The sequence below is a fragment of the Glycine soja genome, chromosome 8, assembly GCF_004193775.1.
Source record: "Glycine soja cultivar W05 chromosome 8, ASM419377v2, whole genome shotgun sequence".
NCBI classification, from domain to species: Eukaryota; Viridiplantae; Streptophyta; class Magnoliopsida; order Fabales; family Fabaceae; genus Glycine; species Glycine soja.
The window spans coordinates 20890651-20912381 of record NC_041009.1 but is presented as its reverse complement, the minus strand read 5'-3'; the positions used below and the strand labels follow the sequence as shown (position 1 = coordinate 20912381).

General features: G+C 35.3%; 2 pseudogenes; one reads left to right on the top strand and one right to left on the bottom strand.

Moving 5' to 3' along the window:
• Position 1: 1 nt before the first annotated feature.
• Positions 2-927, bottom strand: LOC114424006 (annotated as a pseudogene).
• Positions 928-7238: 6311 nt separating this feature from the next.
• LOC114424005 lies at positions 7239-16831 on the top strand (annotated as a pseudogene).
• Positions 16832-21731: the final 4900 nt, after the last annotated feature.

Genomic DNA, 21731 nt, shown 5'->3' with positions numbered 1-21731 from the left:
ATCAAACAAAGGTGTTGCTTTGTGTGGGGGAACCATTTTCTGCGGTTTTCTCTCTGTCTTTTACAATAAGTATGTGGTCAAGAAACACCACTTGAGTCATGAAACCCGTTCCAGTGGAGACAATAATTGAGGTTCCAAGGGTGTTAGACATCATGGTTGCATGGTAGGCAAACATCTCACTCATGTGGTTCTTCAACACTTGACCAATGTTAGGTGGCATTTTACCACTTGGTATAGTGGCTTTTGTTTGCAATGCTACTATGTGCCTTACTTGCACAACTTTTAGTGGGAACTTTTCATAAGCTGTTTCTCTAGACAACATTATTCCGTTAGAACCTTCTTGAACAACAATTACTAAATTTGATACCTCTATTCTGGTTAGAGTCGGGTGAACAATCATGTTGTCTAGCATATTTGTTGCCACAATAACAGTCTTTCCCATGCTTTGACACAAGTTTATTATCTCTTCCTACAAAGGTGGAACTTCTTCAATAGGGAGCTCAATGCCAACATCTCCTCTAGCAACCATAGCCCTATCAGATGCAGCGATAATTGAAGGCAAATTTGGTATAGAGTCTACACTTTCAATTTTTACGATGACATGTATATCAGCACCACAACTTTTCAAATAATTCTTCAGTTTATGAACAACTTCAGCATCCTTAACAAAGGAAACAATATAGAAGTTAACTTTGTTATCCACTCCAAACGTGATATCATCCCAATCTTTTTCAGTGATTAAAGGTAGTGTTGCATTTTTTCCTCTACCATTCAAAAGTTGCCTTGACCTGAGCTTTCCTCCATCAGCAACTTCACATTAGAATCCTTTGTCTCAGAGTTCACAACCATAAACATCATACCATATTTCCCAAATAGCACATAGCTCCATGTGGCACAAAATAGATTTGCAACTCTCTTATCCAACATCCTTTTTGGATATTGTTAATTGCTATTCATGAGTACTAAATGCATAAAAAATCAGATAAAAAGTAGCAATGTACCTCTAATTTATGGTTTCTTTTGTGAGATTTGTGAATAATTTATCCTTGTGTGAAATTGTACAGGGAAAACTTCATTTGGATGACTAATATTGAATTTATTTGAATTCTTAGGCTAAGGAAGAGAAGATTTTTGAAATACTGCTGAAGGGCTCGCTCATGGAGTCAGATTGGCTGAGCGAGGTTCATCCACTTAGCGAGGAAGCTAGCTCGCTAAGCGAGTATGAAACCCTAGAGAATGTTGAGTCTGAGAACAGCACGCTTAACGCGCAGCCAGCCCACCCAGCAAGGATTTTGTCTCTTCTCACGCTTAGTGCATCCTAGCCCGCTTAGCGCCCAACCACTAACTCTTGCTTAGCGAGACATGCTCGCTAAGCGCGTCTTCGTAAGTTGAGAAGCCCAAAGGTCTTTAAAAACTGAGATAAGAGGGGAAATGAAGCGCCAAGCAGCATGGAAAGGAAGGAACGAGGCACCAAGGCTGAAAGAAGACATTTTTCTTCACATTTTTACTTCATCATTCCATCCCTACATTTTTTTCATCCTTGTATTGAGCCCTCCTTACTAATGGAGGGCTAAACACTTCATTGTTGGAGAGTTTTTCCACTAAGCACTCTTGATGTAAAAATTCTAACTATCTATTTAATATTGTTGTTAGTGTTCTCTGCTTCTATTTGCATTTATTTTTCCATATTTGTAGCTTGATCACCCATTTATATGTTTTGTTAGGTTTTGAGTATTGGAAAATACTTTTATTCCTTAGAACTTGGTAGAGTAACTAGAAGTCTGCATTTCTAGGAATAGTGTGCAGTAATCTAATAAATATTGCATCTTTTTCGTAATGCAGCTCGCTTAAAATGAGTTTGTTGAGGAATTAAGAATGAAACTAGGAGGGCTAGGCTTTTTCATGTGAGGAATTACGGTTAGAGTAATTTAACGGTGCAAGAACATTAGAGCAATATTAAATAGAGAAAAAATTATTTAGTTACATCAAGAAAAAGTTTAGTAGAATACTCCTCGACATATTCATCTAGGTATTTGTTCTATTATACAATTCTGTGTTTGTCTTGTCATGCGTTCTTTTATTTTAGAAAAATTAATTCAGGAATTTGAAACATGAATAAGTTCTTTCATTTTATTTCACTATAATTGAAATTGTTTACAAACTGAATATTCGGCATCTAAGTATAACAAATTTCCTATGGACTCGATACTCAGTCTTACTATTTTAATTACTACTTGAGCGAATTGGTACACTTGCCAATCTAGCTAATAGATATGCAAAATCATGAAATGCAGGATGCAGTGGAAGCATTTCATACGGATTGAGTTGGGCATGTGCCAAATTTTTACTCCTTATAGCTCCAGAACAGAACCTCTTAATAAAGGGGCACACAAATGCCGCATCTACTACCCGACTGTATCATCAAATAGTCGGCATGCATCAGCTACCCAACCATCAAGTAAGATGAAGTAGACATCCAATTGCTAGAGGAACCACATGGCACAAACATAAGAGTGGGGAGTTACATCATTGCACAATAATTGAATGTCAATGTGGTTTTTTTTAAATGGTTCCATCCTAATATGATGGAGTTTGAGCTTTTGGTTGGAAGGGCAAAGATGAAATAATTTCTTAGATAATGATGATGATTCTAAAATTGGTTATGGATATGGGTGTGGGCACGGTAACGAATGGAAAAGGTCATATGGAGGGTAGTATAAATGTAGTGGTGGTGGATAGTTGTTTTGAGTGGTTGCAACGGAAATGGAGTCAGCACTGTGAAAGCCATGGGCAAATGTTGACTGGTTTCAAGATCGGCCATTTTCTGAAGAGTTCGTCCAGTATGTTGGACATGGTGTTTTGAGTTGATTGGAGGTTAGTTTCATGATGGCTTCTTCGATGCGGCCCATATTGGACTTGGAAAGAGTAGACTTGGCCATGAAGCTCAATGAAAGCACTAAGTGTTAGGAATTCAGAACAAAAGGCCTAGAATTTGAGGTCTAGGAAGCCTCCAAAGCAAAAAGGAGAAGAGAAAGAAAGTTTATATTTCTTTTCTACCTTCTTACACGATACATAGGTATTTATAAGTAGCATATAGGATATTGTGTGTAAGATACTACAATAACATAAATGCAGAAAAATAATAGAAAGGAAAATGGAAGACAATAGGTAGACAACATCTTCTAGCTATCCAATGCTATCAAGCTAGCTCAACAACCAATAACCAAATTTGTTAAACGAAATCCTTTAGATGCCTTGATGGATTGATCTTCCTTTTGGGCCTCTCATTCATACCTATGCCTATAGTATCTTGTTGAGCCATTATTCCCTTTCTAACACATTATGTCCATTTCATTTTCACTTCTTTTTCTTCTTATATATCTCTACCTATTTTATCGCATCCCTTGAACATCTCTATTAAGTCTTCATTCTCGATTGGCATAAGACTACTATAATGGATAAAATTCTTTTTGGAGATATATGGTTAAATAAAGATAGTTTTATAGTAGTTAATCTATAAGTCAAGTAATATAATTTGTGATTTTAAAATATAAATTAATAATTAAATTTAAGAATATCTTTTAAAACAAGTAGTAAAATCAGGACCATTAATACTTTTATGTGTTTGAATCAACAATGACACAATATAATTTTAAAATCATTGAATCCAAGAAGCCAACCCCATTAGTATCTTATTACTACACTTATGTTGACCGTGTGGCACAACTAAAAAAAAGGATTTTCATGACGGCCAACCAACGACAGGTGTTTTAAAACTGGCTTAAATAAAGGCATGGTGACTTTTTTGCAATTAAGTGGCGTAGATTGTAGTTGGTCAACAACGATTTTATGGAGAAACCGTCCTCTTTTTAACGAAGTAAATTTTAAAGGGATGTGTTACATGTGCCCTCACACCCAACCTTTGCTCCCCGGCTTCAAACACTTTACCGTTGCACCCAACACTGTCTCCGTTAATTGTCGCGTGGTGGTCATTTGTCCGTTGTGCCACCGTGCATCGTCATCTTGTGTTGCCATCAATGAATGACCAGTGAACGGTGAATGTTGATTTCACCTCTGCCACGCCGCGACCTTGAAGGTATGAACCCTACTTTTTTGCATAATTAAGGTTTTAAAGGTTAGGGTGAGAAAAGCAAGCCTCAAAAGATCCTAAACACTAAATAGAAATATGGAATAAGGCTTATCTAATTCTAAAACACCATTAAAGGGATGAATCGGTGATGAATTGGTGGAGGGGATTGTAACCCCATATTTGTCGAAAGGGACAACAATGTGTTGTATTCTGTGGTGAATGCAAAATGATTAATGTTGTTGAGTGTAACGACCCGCCTCGTCGCTACGATATCACCACTCTAATAACTTATGAAATTAAATTCTTTTTCTTTCTTTTAAAGAAAACTCCATTATCTTTGCTTATGGAAATCATAGTAAATTTGAATTTCACGAATATATATATATATATATATATATATATATGTTTCCAAACACACACCAATGTTTAACCGAATACATGAATATTAATATAGTAGTTCAGTACACATCATACACATAATGAAGATTAAACCAGTTCGTAGATGTGATTAAATCTGTGATTTACATCCTTAATCCAACAAAAGAAATCATGAACTACTATGGAGGAGTTGATTAACAAAACACAACTCTCTCCCCAAAATAATCTCAACGTCATCGTCTCGGCTTGGCGGCTCCTCCACAGAATCTCATCCCTGCACCCTACTACTGTCATTTTGCTCCCACGAACAAGGTTCGTGATCATCACAGATATCAACCACACGATACAAAATTGCAAGGGTGATTCCATTATAACAAGAACCAATGTTAAATCCAAATAATCACAATTAGCAAGAAAACATGAGCAAACATCATGAGCTTACATAAACTTCATTATCCAACACTCACATCCAACAATTACTCATCATCCATATTCAACAATTACTCATCATCCATATCCAACAATTACTCATCATCCATACTCAACAATTACTCATCATCCATCCATGGATCCAATCAAGACTGCACAGAATGATGCATGCACCTGACTCAGCTCTCATATGCAATGTGGTACGTACCAACAACCAAATCCCAAGAAATAGCCTAAGCGTGTCCACACGACACTCTCACTTAGGAAACCATGCAGAGTTCATCGAGACCACCCGGTTGTGCACGTAACTGCCCCCCATAGGTGATTAGCCTGGGGCCAAAAGGAGTTCCCTACCAGGTAGCAAGCCCCCCCTCAATACAAAGTACACTCTACCATAGTTATTCTATTTCCTGTGTCGTATGAGCTATGAACATGGCCAAAAGAAAGTGCCAAAGACCATGGACCAATTAAAGCGCCTAAGCATCCCTCGGAAATGCTTAGATTCTTTAACCACACTTGTCACCCACATCTGGGCCATCCGACAAGGTCAGTGCACTTAACCCCCCATGACATACACTACATGCGACGTATGAATGTGGCCCAAAGCAAGTGCCAAAGACCCTGGAAGGTCAGTGCACTTCGCCCCCCACGAACATACACAATATGCCCATGCCAAAGCATTTCCAACATCAATCAACATTCCATTTTCACATCATTCTTAACATAGACATCATCTCGTCTCACTGACGTTATCAACAACAACAACAACCTCATTTCATATTCACATAATCATCAACAATACCATCAATTCATGGTGACATGATCACCATTAACAACGTCATCTCAAATCAATATCATCATAAATATCAACATCACCACGTATCACTTAAAGTCACCAATAACAACATCAACAATGAGTCGCATTTCACATGTAAATATATTTTCCATGCTTGAGGTTCACACTCCCCAGGTCTTCAAACAACACAAGTTTAATAAACAATAATGTTATTCATCAACAATGGATATATCGCATCCCATTCGTTAAAAACATAGTTTTTCTTGAAAGGAAATCAGCATGCAACAGGGACAGACAGATATTCTCATAGCTAGGTTCCCTGACCTTAACTATGGTGTCAAAATCCTCTCACCTATCGTGAGCTCTACGTCAGTTTCTCTTTGTGTCACTTAGAGGTCTCTCTCTCGTTCGTGCTTTTCGGTCCAACGCAAGTCTCTATTACGCCAAAACGAAAGGAATTTAGTATGGATTTCAAAAACAAGGTCAAAGACAACATTTGGGGTCAAATACCACTGTCAAAACATAAAGGGCTGAGGGGTATTTCGGGTTCTACAAAAAAGAAACATCTTTTTGAAATTCCGATCACACCAATGTGACTAGGGTTCAGTGAATGTCACAAAAACAATCTCAAGGTTATAAAAATATAACTTTTACAATGTCTCATTCTCTAGGGTTTTTCAAAGGAAGTGTAAAAACACCCCATTACAATACCCAATACATAAGAGACACTAAGAGAAACTCAAACTAGTTAGGAGAAGGCTTAGAAGTCAAGATTACCTCAAAGAAACTTTGAAATGGAGGATTGAGGGATTTTCTCCACCAAATCTTCGAGGAGGATTTTGAGGATTACGCTCCGATTAAAGTATTCCTCTTGGTGTGGGGGTCCAACGACAAGCAACGACGGCCACCAGTGGTCTTGGGTGGTGGAAAATAAGGTTTTAGGGTTTGGGGGACGTTTTTGGGAGAAGAGAGTGAAAATCATGTTTTTCACACTAAGGACGTATTTATAACCTGCAACTTTTGCTTAGCGGTCCTTCTGGGCGCTCAGCACACTTCCTCTCGGCTAAAGTTGGGCTTAGCGCAACTTTGGGCCGCTCAGCACAATTCCCTTCGGTTGGAAATGCGCTTAGCGCGCCTTTCTCCCTTAGCGAGAAATCAAAAGTTATTATTTTCAAGATCCCAACGGTCATACTGTAGAAACATATCTTAGGGATAGCCAGACAAAATTTTAAGACGATCCAACGGTTAACAAATCCAGTATCGCGATTTCTTTGAACTAGGTCTTGGTAAAATCTAAAATCTCATACTTTCAACTTAGCTCAACAAAACTCTACATAATTCAACATCCATATTATGGAATTCACCCATGAATAGTTCAAGGCATACTTCAACTCATTCAAGTCTATCATATAGTCAAACAACACAATAAATAAAATTAAACATCGATTTTTAACTTATAATATCTCAGGGTGTTGCATTGAGGGCCTTCCATATCATCTTTATTTGCATATTAGGCTAATTACCACACCACCTTCAATATCATTGATGAATGGAAGAATTCTCAAATGGGAGAGCAATGGAGGGATCAAACTTTGGAGGCATGGTGCTGGAAGAGCAAGCAGCCCTGAGGTGATTATACTTTTCAATGTCAAAATTATGAAGCTTCATGAGGTGCTTCTGCTCGGAGCTGAAACGGACTTGGTAGAAGCCTTCAAAGGAAGGTTCTTTTGAGGTCCTTAGGAAGAAGGTGTAGCTTTCCATGCAGTACATTGAGGTCAAATAGAAGCATATGGGTTTCATCACAATCCAGGAGAGTTCCTAAAATGTAAGCCTCATGAATGCCATTGTTTGCACCATCATAAAACCTAACCCTCCCCAGAGCTCATGTCGAACCATGGTGTCTACTTTGTTGTCAATGGCCAACTTCTTTTTCTCCATTACTTTGAATTCTCTTCTTATTGACTTGTGCGCCTTGGCTCTTGGTACAAGGAGAAGACTTTGGATGGCTTTTGCTACCTGTATCACAAATTTTAGAGTTTGGGTAAAACAATTGGCTTTAACTACATTTGGTTTTTCCTCTAGGAATAATCACACAAACTTGCTATTTGAATTTAAACTTTCTGAGATTGTACCTAATAAGAAACATGGGAGAACAAATTTAATAATGCCTAAGAAGTAAGAAGTAATGACCATCACCTAAATAAACCCTTAACCCACCCTTCTAATTATTAAAAAGATGGGCTTTATAACCACCCCCAATAGGAGCCCATCCATAATTCTCAGATAGGAGTTTGGAAATTGCTACCATACACGACATGAATCAAAGCCTAAAGCCTTATCCCCCTAGATATTGTGGGCTACATGGCTTGAACAATATTATTGGGGCTTATTGAAAACGAAATTTTCAATAAGTCCATGAAAACCAGAAATCAATAATTTCAAAATAGTGATAAAATTCCATGATTCAATTATTTTCTTCTCTTCTTTTTTGGATTGGTTTTCTAACATATTGCTTACTTTATAGCAATGCATATACAATTTTCTCTTACTTTATTTAATTTTTACTTCATTATGCTCACCAAGAGGTATATGGAGTCAAAGAATGAACTGTATAAACCTTGAAGGTATGAACCCTACGGTAAAATACTTTTGTTTTACCACTGTATAGTCTATATGTTTCTATTTTTTGATAGATTACATTTCCAATTGGGGAATATACCATTCTATACTATACATAGGTGCTTGTGTTTATTGTTGAATGGTGTTTTGTTTGTCTTTGAAGTATGAACGAACACGTTTGATGCAAGAAAACATACTATAGCTTTAAAAGTACCCCAAAACATACTATATCTTTAAAAGTACGTTGAAGATTAACTATTTATGTTAGACCCAAAAAAATATACTATAGCCACTGGAAGTACCCCACTGCTTGGATCATAAGTGTACATAAATCCAAAGCAAACATGTACTAAAACACATTGATATATTTCTAGAAGAAACTTTTGATTCCATACATATAAGAATGCTTCATTATGCTAAACTTCTCTAGCTTGCCTCAACTTAAAACATTTGACTTGTCAACCCACCACTTTTTTGAAAACAAACATTGTTAATAAAGTTTTGTTATGTTTCTCTTGTTAATTTCAAATTATGGTCATTGTTTCAGAGGAGGCCACAAGAAGTGGCAAGTAGCCTCTGGCCATCGTGGGGCATTTCAAATTCATAGTAGTACAATCATAGTAAATAGGAAAATAAAAAAAAATTAGCAGCTTATAAGGAAAGGCCAAGCACGAGTCATCACTACAGAGAATACCAACACAAATACACAAGCATGAGCTTGTATATACACAGGGCAAAATGATTATATACTATGGACTGTGTATATTTTTGCTTCTTTAATGTGGTGTTCATGAGCCTTGAATGATGCTATACAATACATATTGTTTTTAGATTTGGTCTAAAGGTTATCATTTAATTTGGAATTGCATCACCCCTAGGTAGGTACATATAAGGTATTAAAGTCAATGTTTGTGAGTTTTACATATAGTAGTATTGATACTAATGTTAATTAGTTGTATCCACTATTGGTATAAATAATTAATGTCAGCTTGTAATGGGCCTTTATGTAGAAGGGAAAATAGAAGGTCCACAAAATTATGCCTTATGATTTAAAGACATCACAGCTGTCATTTCATTGTGATTTTAGGAAATTTAACTAGGTACACTTTGAACTCAAGGTTGAATTCATATATGTAGGTCCCAAAAATTTTGCATATGTAATGATTGATAATTAATTCAGTAAATTTATTAGATTATGATTCAACTTGTTATATTAATTGCAATATCCTTCAATATATATAGTGTTCAATACTATATTGAAGATATTGTGTTGCAAATCACTCTCAAGATATTGGGTTAACATTATTTACAATTATTTCCTCATTCATTATTGGGAAGTGACTTGAACACCAATTTAATTTTGTATTTTTGGTACAAAGCAGCTAGTTCATTCGTAGTTTTACACTACTTTGGATTTTTTCAATGTTCATGTAGTTCTAGAAACTTTATTTGTTTATGCTATAAATAGGACTCTGTTTTGATTGACATTTAAGGATATGCATACAACTCATACGAGAGTTAAGAGGTTGTGACTGAAAATGTTACTAATAAGACCATTAATATCTTGTTAGTTCGAAGCTTAGTGTTAAGGTGTTCATTTTAAATGGGAAAATGATCAAAGGCTTTCTAAAGTAATAGGTTAATGATGGATTTATATGAGGCAACATGTAAGGGACAAAGAGTACTACTACTACTACTATTAGTGGTTAAGGGTTGTGAATCATTCTAATTGTTAGAACAATACTGGTTGGCTAAGGTAGTTTTCTTTGTCATTTGATAAATGTTTTCTAAACAAAATTGGGTAGTGTTGTGTTCATCTTTAGTTAGGACAAAGCGTGAGACAAAGCTCTTTGAGCTATAGCATTGGTTTTGTAGAATATTCTGCAGATAGCCCAATATTCCTGCATATGTTGAAAACCAAGTTAATTAAAGAAGTCCAAAAATGATGTTCTTGACAACCACACACACTTGAAAATTGAAACTCCTAAATAGTTTACCTACTGTCTACATTTGTTCATCACACATAGTTAGTTGATATTTGATAATAACCATTTAAAATTAACTTAAATGAATGTACAATATACAACTACCAAAACTGATTTCATATTACTAATTACTACACATTATACAAAATTAACACATAAATTGCCAACCCCTTTTTAAACCAGTACACTAGAAACACAACTCATATCACTATAGAAATGTACTAAAATCACAACACATGTCAGTGTACAACACATGTCCACTAAAATCAATTCATTCTTTGACCACCAACATTCATTAGCAATAATGGTGACCTTCTGCATGTACTTTGGGGATAGTGAGTTAGTGAGAGAAGTTGGCCTGAACTCATTGATCATCCAATTAGTTTTCACTCCTTTGACTTTTTATTGGTTGAAATTTACTAAAAATCACAAAAATGTGGTGGCTCCTACATCTTATTTAATAAATCTTTCTAAAAACAATTAGCTAATAGAGAGTGTGTTCTTGACACTCTTCTAAAAATTATATATGTTGTGTATGTGTTATGTCTTGTGTCTATGTAAGAATATGTGCTTTTTAGTTGTATATTTTCACTAATAATGATAAACTGATAATGCAATGTTATTTTCATTTTGTTTCAATTTTGTGTGCTAGAAATCATCAAAAAACAATGTTGTTATAAGGTGATAGAGTGAAAATCATTGAGGACAAAATGAAAATAAGTTGATATTTTTATAATTATTAGTGAAGATAGAAAACAAAAACAAGAAAAAGCATTTCCTTAAAAACTAAATAAACCAATTGTTTTTGTGAATTGAAATCAACAAATGAATAATTTAGACCAAACATATAATTTCTATTTTTAAGACTAGGATTTAACAATTAACACATACCAACTAGTGATCACTACTAGAAAACATTGTATTTACGACGGTTCTGGAGAATTGTTTTAGAAAATGACGCGGTGAAAATTTTGTAATTAGGGAAATAAAAATTTGTTTTTACGTCGTACATTCTAAGGTGATTATAAAATGTGACACAATGACATTTGTAATTATCAAAAGCTTAAACATCCACGGGTTTCAAGAAAAACCACCTTCATATTCGTTCCTTTATAATGTTTACTAATTACTAACCCTAGCTTGCGAGCTCAGCCATTTGCTCATCCTCCCCCATTGACGATAGCCACATGTGAAAGTGCAAGTTACCATCTTCACCTGTTCCAACCTTCTTGGACTCCACTTTCTTTCTTTCATTCATTACTATTCCCTCTCTTTCCTCTACAAAAAATTCCGTTTGGAGGAAGTCGATGCTAGAGGCTTATGGGGATATTTTGTTTTGGGCATGGCCAGCTGCGCAAGGGGATTCGAGGACTGAGATTAAGAATGGGTTCTTGCAGGAAATGATTGAGGCTGCCATACACGCTAGTTTCGGAGCTTTTGCTTCATATATTATGAGGGTTTTGGAAGCTTTTATTAACCACAGGACCACCGATGGGGTTGAGAAAATCCTTTATCGACTCGCCGAGCCTGTCATATTTAGGTCTCTACAGGTAAATGCATCATAGGTGAAACACGCCCCTTGTTGAATTTGAATGTTGGTTTTACATGTGAGCACTGTGTATTTATTATTAGGGTGCTAACTAACTGTTAGGATCAGTTGCCAAAGGAGAAGTGTTAGGGCAGAAGTGATGTGGTACTTTAAAGGTTCCTCAAGGTTATTTTTTGTAATGGTTTTATATGAATTCTCTTGTAATAGGTAGCTTTTCACAACCCTAGGTAAATACCACAGCTTGTAGCCTGTGTAGTGCATGTTTTGGAAATACACCAGAAATCAAGGAATCATGTCAATTTAGCCCAACAATATGGATAAACCATACATATTAGCTTCTGGTTAAATGTGGAGAATCACATCGCAGCATGCAATCAAACACGCTTAGATGTAAAAAAGGAAGCATAGGACTTTTTAATAGTGTCTGGTTGGAGGGGAATGAAAGGGAAGGGATAGGCTTTATAGAAATACCTATTTTTATATGTCTCTCCTCAAATATTGAGGGATTTGGAGAGGAGAGGAAATGTTTAATATTTGTGAATTATGTTAATTTGTCACTTGTCTCTCTATGTCCAGACTCCAAAGCTTTACTTTGCCTTCTTTTCAATAGGTTGCAAATTCAAATGTTTGTCAAAATACTTTGCATCTACTTCTAGACATGTTCCCCCTTGAAGATCCTGATGCCACAAATGAGGAGAAAGATACATTGCTTGATAAGCAGTTTTTTTTATTAGAAAGGCTACTTACAGATATGATTGTCTGGAAGTGAGAACAATTGTTGTTGAGGGTTCTTGTCGCATCCTTCATCTGTTTTGGGAAGTTATTCCTTCACTAATCATAACAAAGATGATAACAAAAATAGTTGATGATATATCACACGATGGATGCAATGAGGTTAGGCTTTCTATGTTGAATGGCATCATTTATTTACTTGGCAACCCCCAATCTCACGAAATTCTTAAGGTGTTGTTGCCCAGACTTCGGCACCTAATGTTGGACAAAGTCCTAGCAATACGAGTTGCTGCAGTGGATCTCTTACTCCATCTAAAGGATGTTCGAGATTTTCAGTTCAACAAGGTACACATATTCTTTAAATTATATTTGTTTAAGAAAGTTGTCTCTAATAATTGATGTATTTTTGAGTAGTATCTGTTCTGACTGATCGATTCTTCTGTTTGGTATATAGGCGGTGGAGCTAGATGTGCTATTGTCTGTGCTTACAAGTGATCAACCTCCCGTAGCTCAGAAGATAACAAAATTACTTCTACCTTCGCACTTTCCCTCAAAAGTACCTATTGAGGAGGCATGTAATCGTTGTGTTACACTTGTAAAAAGGGCTCCAATGGCTGGCGCAAGATTTTTCCAGTTTGCTATCTTGGAAAGAGCATCTAAATCTCATCTTATGGAACTGGTCAAAGTATTTCTGAGTTTAATTTTGTCACCAGATAAGCTAGATGCAAATCAGATTAACGGTTTCCTTGTTGCTACTAGCTATGTTTGTGATAGCTTGGCTTGTGAGCCATGCTATAAAAATGCTCTCAAAGAGTTACTCGATGGAGAGAAAATGAAAGGTTTACTAACTTTGGCATCTGTTAAAAATATAGGACTACATTGCTGAAGGTTTGAGATACACCTAGCTTACATTAGAGAAGTGCTAAGTATTTTTCTCAGTCACTGCTTATACATATATATAGTACAGAGAAAGAGAGAGGGGGGGGAGCTGCCTTTGGATAAGGATTAGATACTCATTTTCCTACACACTTAACATGACAACACATAAAGCTTAATACACACTTAACCTCACACACACACTCAAAACAGCCTTTTACCTACACAATTGTCTACACAATACAACTGTCTACAATATATATTTAACACTCCCCCTTAAGATGGAGCATATAAATTAAATGCTCTAAGCTTGGAACATGAGCTGAAGCATAAGAAAGATTCTTCTTCTAAGTTAGATGTTGTGGTGAAGCTTGATTGCTTGATTGAAACCCATGACTGAAACTCAGTTGACTGCCAAACTGGAAAGGGCTCCCTCCTGATGGAGTTGATGCTTCCAAATACAAAACTTGATTGAACTGAGGCAGGTTGCAAACTTGTGTGGACGTAGAGGCTGCTGCTGCCAGAGTGAATGAAATGAGGAGTTGATGCATTGGTAGAAGCTTGACATCAATGCTTAACGACCATGGATAGAAACTTAATGACTTGTTTTTTAATAATAGAGGTTTTTGACCAAATTGAACCCCAAGGACAACAATTGCTTCAAGGACAAAGACAAGGAAGAAGTTGTTGGACAATTGGATCAACAAATGACCTATAGTAGGGTTCTTGACTAGATCGAACCCTGGGGACAACGATATTAAATAGCAGACCACACAACAGATTAATAGAAGGACAGGAGACAATGGAGCTGCACAACAAAGGGTTAAGAGAGACAAATGAGGAGGGAATAACCTCAAACACCTTGCAAGCATGGTAGAAACTCCAAACCCAAACTAAACAAACTCAAATTTTCCTTCAAAGAGGAATATACACAAAAACCTTGTGAGCACTTCTGGCCAAACTAAAAGAAAACTTTAAAACAGTAGCATCCCTACCAATCTTTCTTCAAAAGTCCAATGGAGGATGTCCAAGAAATAGAAAGAACAGGGCCTGAAGTTGACATTTTTTAGAACCAGAACACAATGGAACTTGGAAGGCAGCTGGAAGGGGAGCCTTGACAACATACAAAAACATACCAAACTTAGCAATTGGTTTTGAGGAAGGACTTCAAGCCAAAGCAATGGGTACCCTCTAGCTTGGTAACAATGTTGTTGTTTGTAACACGAGAGAGAGCTGCCCAATAGAGACAGTGGCTAATAGTAGAGAAAGAGAACGCAGGACTGGTAGAGGCCATTTTTTTATCAAAAAGACGAAGCCCTAATGGAGAACGAGAAGGGAACACAAGAGCTGGACAGCAAAGGCTGAAACAAGGGCTGAAACATACCTGAAGAAAAGGACGAGACGTTTGAAACTGGTCCGGCAAGTTTCCGGTGGCCGGAGGGCGATGCGTGGACTTCACGCACTGGAAACGAGGCATTGCAGTGGCGACGCGTGGCTGCGCTGTTGGTCACACGACTTGCAGGGGTGGATTGCGCTCCTCGAGGCACACCCAACCCTGGTTTCGCCGAAAAATTTGACGGCGACGGCGGACAGCGGCGGCGAACGGAGACAGTCAGAACAGGATCGTACCCGCTCTGATACCATGTTAAAAATATAGGACTACATTGCTGAAGGTTTGAGATACACCTAGCTTATATTAGAGAAGTGCTAAGTATTTTTCTCAGTCACTGCTTATACATATATATAGTACAGAGAAAGAGAAAGAGAGGGGGGAAAGCTGCCTTTGGATAAGGATTAGATACTCAGCTTCCCACACACTCAACATGATAACACATAAAGCTTAATACACACTCAACCTCACACACACACACTCAAAACAGCCTTTTACCTACACAGTTGTCTATACAATACAGCTGTCTACAATATATATTTAACAACATCTAAAGGTCAAGCCCAATCTTCTTTATTCAACATTTTTTCCAATGTCTGTCCAGATGATGTTGCTAGACTTCTTGAAGAATGCATGGGTGTTGTCACAAACTGCAGTGGTTTACCCGAGGATGTTGATCGACAAATTGAAATCAGGTCTGCACACAAGTTGTTGCTTTCACTGGGTGGTTTTGATGACTTGATTGAGGCCTTAACGGCCTCCTTGCATAAGGTTGCCTATCGTTGCCACATTAAATTTGGTGTAGACATGCCATCTCATAGTGTTTCATTTGCTAAAAGAAAGAAATCTAAGTCCTCTGGAAAATTTTCAATTAAATCAAAGATAATTAACAGAAAACAATCTTTTGAGGATGATTATTTAGTAGCTGTTGGGGTGACATGGCAAGTTAGAGATTTGCTTCTGCAAGAAGATACCAGAAAAGCTATTTTGGAATCTCCGAGTTTAGAGATGTCGTTTGTTTCTCTTAAGGTGATTTCTGAGGTCAGCATTATGCATTGCGGGCACCACGAATACATAGACATATGTCCTGTTTTGGCATATGTTGCCTTTGCTGTCCAAATGACTGTTGATAATTGGCAGAAGTAGCATACACAACAGTGATACAAAGAGGAAGAAAACTAAGATTGATTCTTCTACATTATTGTCAAAGGCAAGTAGAATCCTTGAACTCTTTTTTTTTTTCTTTTTTAAACATATTCCTGCTTTTAACTTATCTACCTGACTTTCTTGTATCTCTAATGTTCTCAAATTTTAATTTGTTTCCTTTTTAAATGATTTTGTATACTGGTTCGACTGAAAACTTAACCGAGTCATCAATTCCATAACATTTTTCATCCAACAACCTGCTCAAACCATTTGTATTGCTGATTCTTCATCAGACTGGTTTGACTGGCTGGTCTGGGCTAGTTTTTATAACACTTCCACTGTATTGATGAATTGATATTTGATAATATCATAAATTAACCAGATTGGCTTTAATCATGGCTTGTCTGATTTGATTCCCTCTTTTTTCTGATAAAATTTTCTTTTAAGCAGAATATCTTGGAGCTGACAATAGAGCATGTGCTCAACTGTTTAGAAAAACTATTTGGAGCTGGTGGCATCATGAAAAATCATGATGGGGATTCATGTAATTTTCAGCCTACCAATAGAACAAATCAAAATCAAAATTCCAGACAAAGGCCGAGACTATCTCCTACAGATGCATGTCGCCCTAGTAACTGAGGTGAGTAAATACGTATATGATACTGTTTTTTAGGCCTAACAATGGATTGTTTTGCTCTGACCAGATGTAAGTAACTCAAGCACACTGGGCAAAAGGAAAAATAGTAGCTCAAGCACAATACCTGAAGTACTTCAATTGATTGCAACTCTAAGTCAATCTTTAGATTAAAATAAATCGACTGCATTTACTTTTTTCAGTTATAACCCCTCTTTTCAGGTTTCTCGTCTTTTGACCATTAGGCATTTCTTTCATGAGAGCATATCACATTTTAAATCCTTAATTATTATTAGTAGCAAAAATCGAGATTCTAGACATTGATATGCTACAGAAGGAGCAAACTATGCCAATTTGCTATTCTGAATTACGAGGATTTAAAATTTTAAAAATCATCCCAATATCATTATTTTAAGTTGTAGAAGCTCATTTTGCATTTAAAATTCTATACGAGTTATTTTAGAAGATTCTTGGTTTTTGTTTACTAAGAACTATGGGATTGTAACTTGTTAGTAGTTATATTGTCCAAATTGCAGGTGCAGTAATGTTGGCTCCTATGATTAATCCATATGACGCACACATAACTAAGGAGGAGATGAAAAGAACTTGGGAGAAGTGATATACTTTAAAAATATGACCCACACATGATTAATCCATATGATCCACATATGACCCACACATGTCCAAATTGCAATCATATATTCTTTTAAAAGTATATAATTTTTAGGTGGCAATAATGTATGAATTTTCTATTTGTCATTATTATTCCAAATATGATGATAAATCAGAATTGAATAATAAATGTATATTAAAAAAGTGACGAGTGCCTTAATTTTCAATACACTGATATGGCTGAATAGTTAAGGTATTGTTTTTCATTAAATGCAGTTAATTGTATTCTTAAGGTATGACAGTCTTCGTACACATTCTCTTATATTTATTTCACGTCTTCACCAAAAAAGGTATGGCATGTTAGAACTGATAAAACAACTCAATCTTCAATTCAATAGGTTTAAATATTTAAGCAGTTAAGAAACAATTAATAATTCAATAAGGTTTTTGTATCATTTCTATTCTTGACTTTATAAAAATTATTGTTTAGCATCTAATTTTACAAATTGTTATTCCTTTTTTTTTTTCAACCACATTGTTTACTATTAACAGTAAATGATATTTTTTGTAAATTTCAGTATCGAAATTTTTGTAGATTTCGTGTTTGATTGTGGCTATATTACAAGGATGGTGGGCTTATGGGCTTTCTAATCAACCTTCTTGTATACTAAGATATATCATACAAAGTTGAACTGCAACGTTAATCATGTGTTTCCCCTGCTAGTTTTCAGAGGCACCAGATTGGACATTTATGAGAGAAAGGAAGGCTTAAATGGCATTTTTATTTGTGCTTGACGATCCGTGGGGACCACTTCATTTGCTTGAAGAGGTATCTTTTTATTTATTTTAATTACTGTTATTATTATCTGAAAAGCTTTTGCATCATCTGAAGGTATGAAATAAGATTTGTACCTAAAGCATCTAAGTCTGGGTGTGCATCCATCGGAGAGAATTTGTAGGATAATTATAGCTGAAAATTATTTACTTTAAACAAATTAAATGATGTTATTGGCTTAAAATACAATTAATCAACAAACTTAGTGTATACTTCACATTAATTATATAGTGATCCAAAAAATACCAATTAATAGATTTTAAAAAAAAAAAACATAATGTATAACGAGAACACATTAATATCACACAAGTTAATCAAAGATTAGAAGGGCACTTAATATTTTGACAACCTTGATCTAGATAGAACTTTGATTGCACAGTCATTTGCTTTGACCCAAATCATAATCGAAGATATGAGGCAGAGAACTCCTGTTTATTTGACATCTAGATATAACCTTATGTTTCATAAAATTATCTAATAAAATAATATATTAATTTAGTTATTAGTTTTTGTTAAAATTAAAATAAAATGTTGTTTTGGCTAAACAAACCAAATGGGCTACGCCAGATATGAAAAATGTTGGCCTGAAAATCACTGAACCTATTTGATCTGTATTATTATTATTATTCACATAATGTTCAAAAAAATATCAATTCTGGTCTGATTTGACGAGCCAACAGATGATATAGTAGTATCTGCTAGTTGCATAATAACAAATGAAAAGGTCTATGAGATACTTTCTGTCATGGTTATTATTTTAGTGTCTTTTTCTTTCTTGTTCACTGAACCTATTGTTGATGTAGAAGGTTACTTTCTTACTCACTGAAATAACCTGCATGCTTTCTCTAAGAGATTGTTTTGTTACTAATCCACATGACATTGGTTGACTAGAAAGTTATTTTATTTATCATCAAAATAACTTGCGCCACTTAATTATGAAGTTTAGTTAATGACCGAACCAGCACTACAAATTCTGGGTTAGTATATATATCATGTATTGCCAGCAAGTATTTAGTTGGATTTTGATTTCGTGGCTAACATATGTTTATCCTAATTAATTATGTAATTCCTTTCAAAAGGTTATGTTGCAAATAACTATTCAGATTTTTATTCCTAAAAGGTCATGGAAGATGTGCAACTCATGTTCTCGGATTCACTTACTCCAACGCTAAAGATCAAGACGACCAATATCTTAATGATGAATCCAAGGATTCACCTACACAACAACCCAGTTTGGTTTCTGAAACCTTTGCTGTATTTCTGTCTAATGATTGTTTTATTTTTGCCTTTCCATTTTGGCCTCAATGTGTTAAGCTAGCTCAGTTCTTTGCATTCACATCCCCTTTCAACAAATACAATGCTTTTGTAACTTTTGTTATTTATCTATTATTTACTTTTTATTAATTCATGGTCATAATATATAAGTATGAACTGAAAAATTTTGGTGATGTCTTTCTTTCTAGTCAAGCTCTTCAGGGCATATCATGCTATGTATAACTGTCACAGTGCCAATTTTCTCCAAAGGTTTTCCATGTTCCAATAGGTTAGATTTGACAATGTATGCTTGTATGAATACCATACAAGCAAGACTAGTTTTCTGTTCTTGAATACCATACTTCCTATTAATTTTTAGCCTGCTGCCTCATAACAACAAGACTAGTTTTGTTTTCTTTATCTCCCAAAGAATCTACACTATAGTAACTTGAGACTAGGTGGCTTCCTACATTTCCTCCTATATTCTTGTTTAGTTTTTTTCTAAAGTGCCATTGGTGTTTCTAATTTTTCAGGGTGTAAATCCTGGTCTTCCTTGAGCTCAAGCATGTTGTTAAATTAGGTTTTGTCTTGTTTTTAATGTATTTATCTAAACAAGTCCATGGTGCACTTAATGCTGATAAACTTATGAATTTTTTATGAATTATGAATTATGTATTTATCATAGTTTCTATTCCTCCAAATCTTTTTGGATTGATGGACTGAGGTACAGCCAGTAGTGTCTTGCTTAAAGCTATGATAGCACCAAAAAAAAATACAAATTCTAAGTTGGTTATGTAAAACCCATCTTAGAATGGTACAGCTACTAAGGCGGTTATTTGGACAACCGATCTAGAAAATCATCTACAGTATTGCATTTCTAAGACGGTTGTTCAGATAATCGATATAGAAAACCAATTACAATATTGTATTTCTAAGGCGATTATTCATACAACTGATCTATAAACCCAACTATAGTAATGTCTTTCTAAGTAGTGAATGAACAAGCTAATTGACCATGATCTTGATCCATTGGGTCTCATAGCTCTCCCACAGCACAGGCATCTAGTTGGGAGTCATAATGATCACTTGATTGGCAACTAGGATAAACAAGGAACCCACACCTAGGCCGGTTGTAATGTCTGAGTCATATGGACAATAGTTTGTACATGCACTATCTTTATTTAACGAGGCCTCTCATATATACAAGAACTAATTGTTACACTTGAGTAAACCCATTTCAACACTGCAAAAATTTGTTTCCAATTTTGACTTATCCCGTCACACCCTGCTATGCAAGGAAACAATACAGCAGATCCAAGGAGAAAATGTTGAACTAGTAGCTAATAGTGTGTTTGGACAATGAAACTGATTCTAGAACATGTTTTATGTATGAACAAAATGTTAATCCATACTTTGTTTCCCTCAAATCATAAATAAATGAAATAATGCATGCTTGAATTGTTGAATACATTGCAACTAATGAATTAAAATTCAAATTTACGTTAGATTTCCCCCCTATCTACTGTGTTGTCAGAGTCAGACAACAATCATAAACTTATACTAATAAGAACCTTTTCTAGAAGTACAATTCGGGATCTAATCATGAGGGAACACTGAAGGTACAAGTTGGACAAACTGCCAAATCTCTTAAAATGGAAATAATGCTCCCACATTCACTAGAGACTAGAGAGATCAAGGTTATCTTGACATATGTAATGCAAGCTATACTCATGTCATGGAACTGCTCCCGGTACCTTGCCACATAAAGAAAAAAAATAACATAAAAAATAAAAAAGCACATACCTTCCAAACACTTACACAAATGCTTATTTCATAAAATAAATCTAAATAAACTATAAATAAGTTATTTCAAACAGAGGCCAAGTCTTTTTTAAGTTTATTAATTTAGTGTTTTTAGTAGACTTCTTTATGATAGAAGATGAAGTAAAAATAGGAATAGAATAAAAGGTCGTTTGAATGATGGAGTTAAGTAAGTGGTAGATAGCAATAAGTAAAACTATAGTTCTCTACATAAAATAACAAGAATCAAAGTAAATGGGCTAGTTTGTTTCAATTTTTTATAAAAAAAAATAGTTTAAAAAAAGTAATTATTTTAAAAACATTTTTGTAATAAATAAATAAATAGGATTTTCTTCTTACAGAAAGTATAAAAAAATTACTTTCAAAAAAATAATTTAGACAAACACATCATAAAATAAAAAAAATACTTATTAAAAATGATGTACAACAAATAACAATAACGAATAATTAATACTAATAATTAAGTAAATTTTGCACTGTTATTTTCGGTACTCATGAATATCAAACAACACAACCAAAAATAGCTTGTGTTGTGCATCTGCACCCAACAACAGATAGAACTAAAGCTTGTGCTGTAACTCAAGA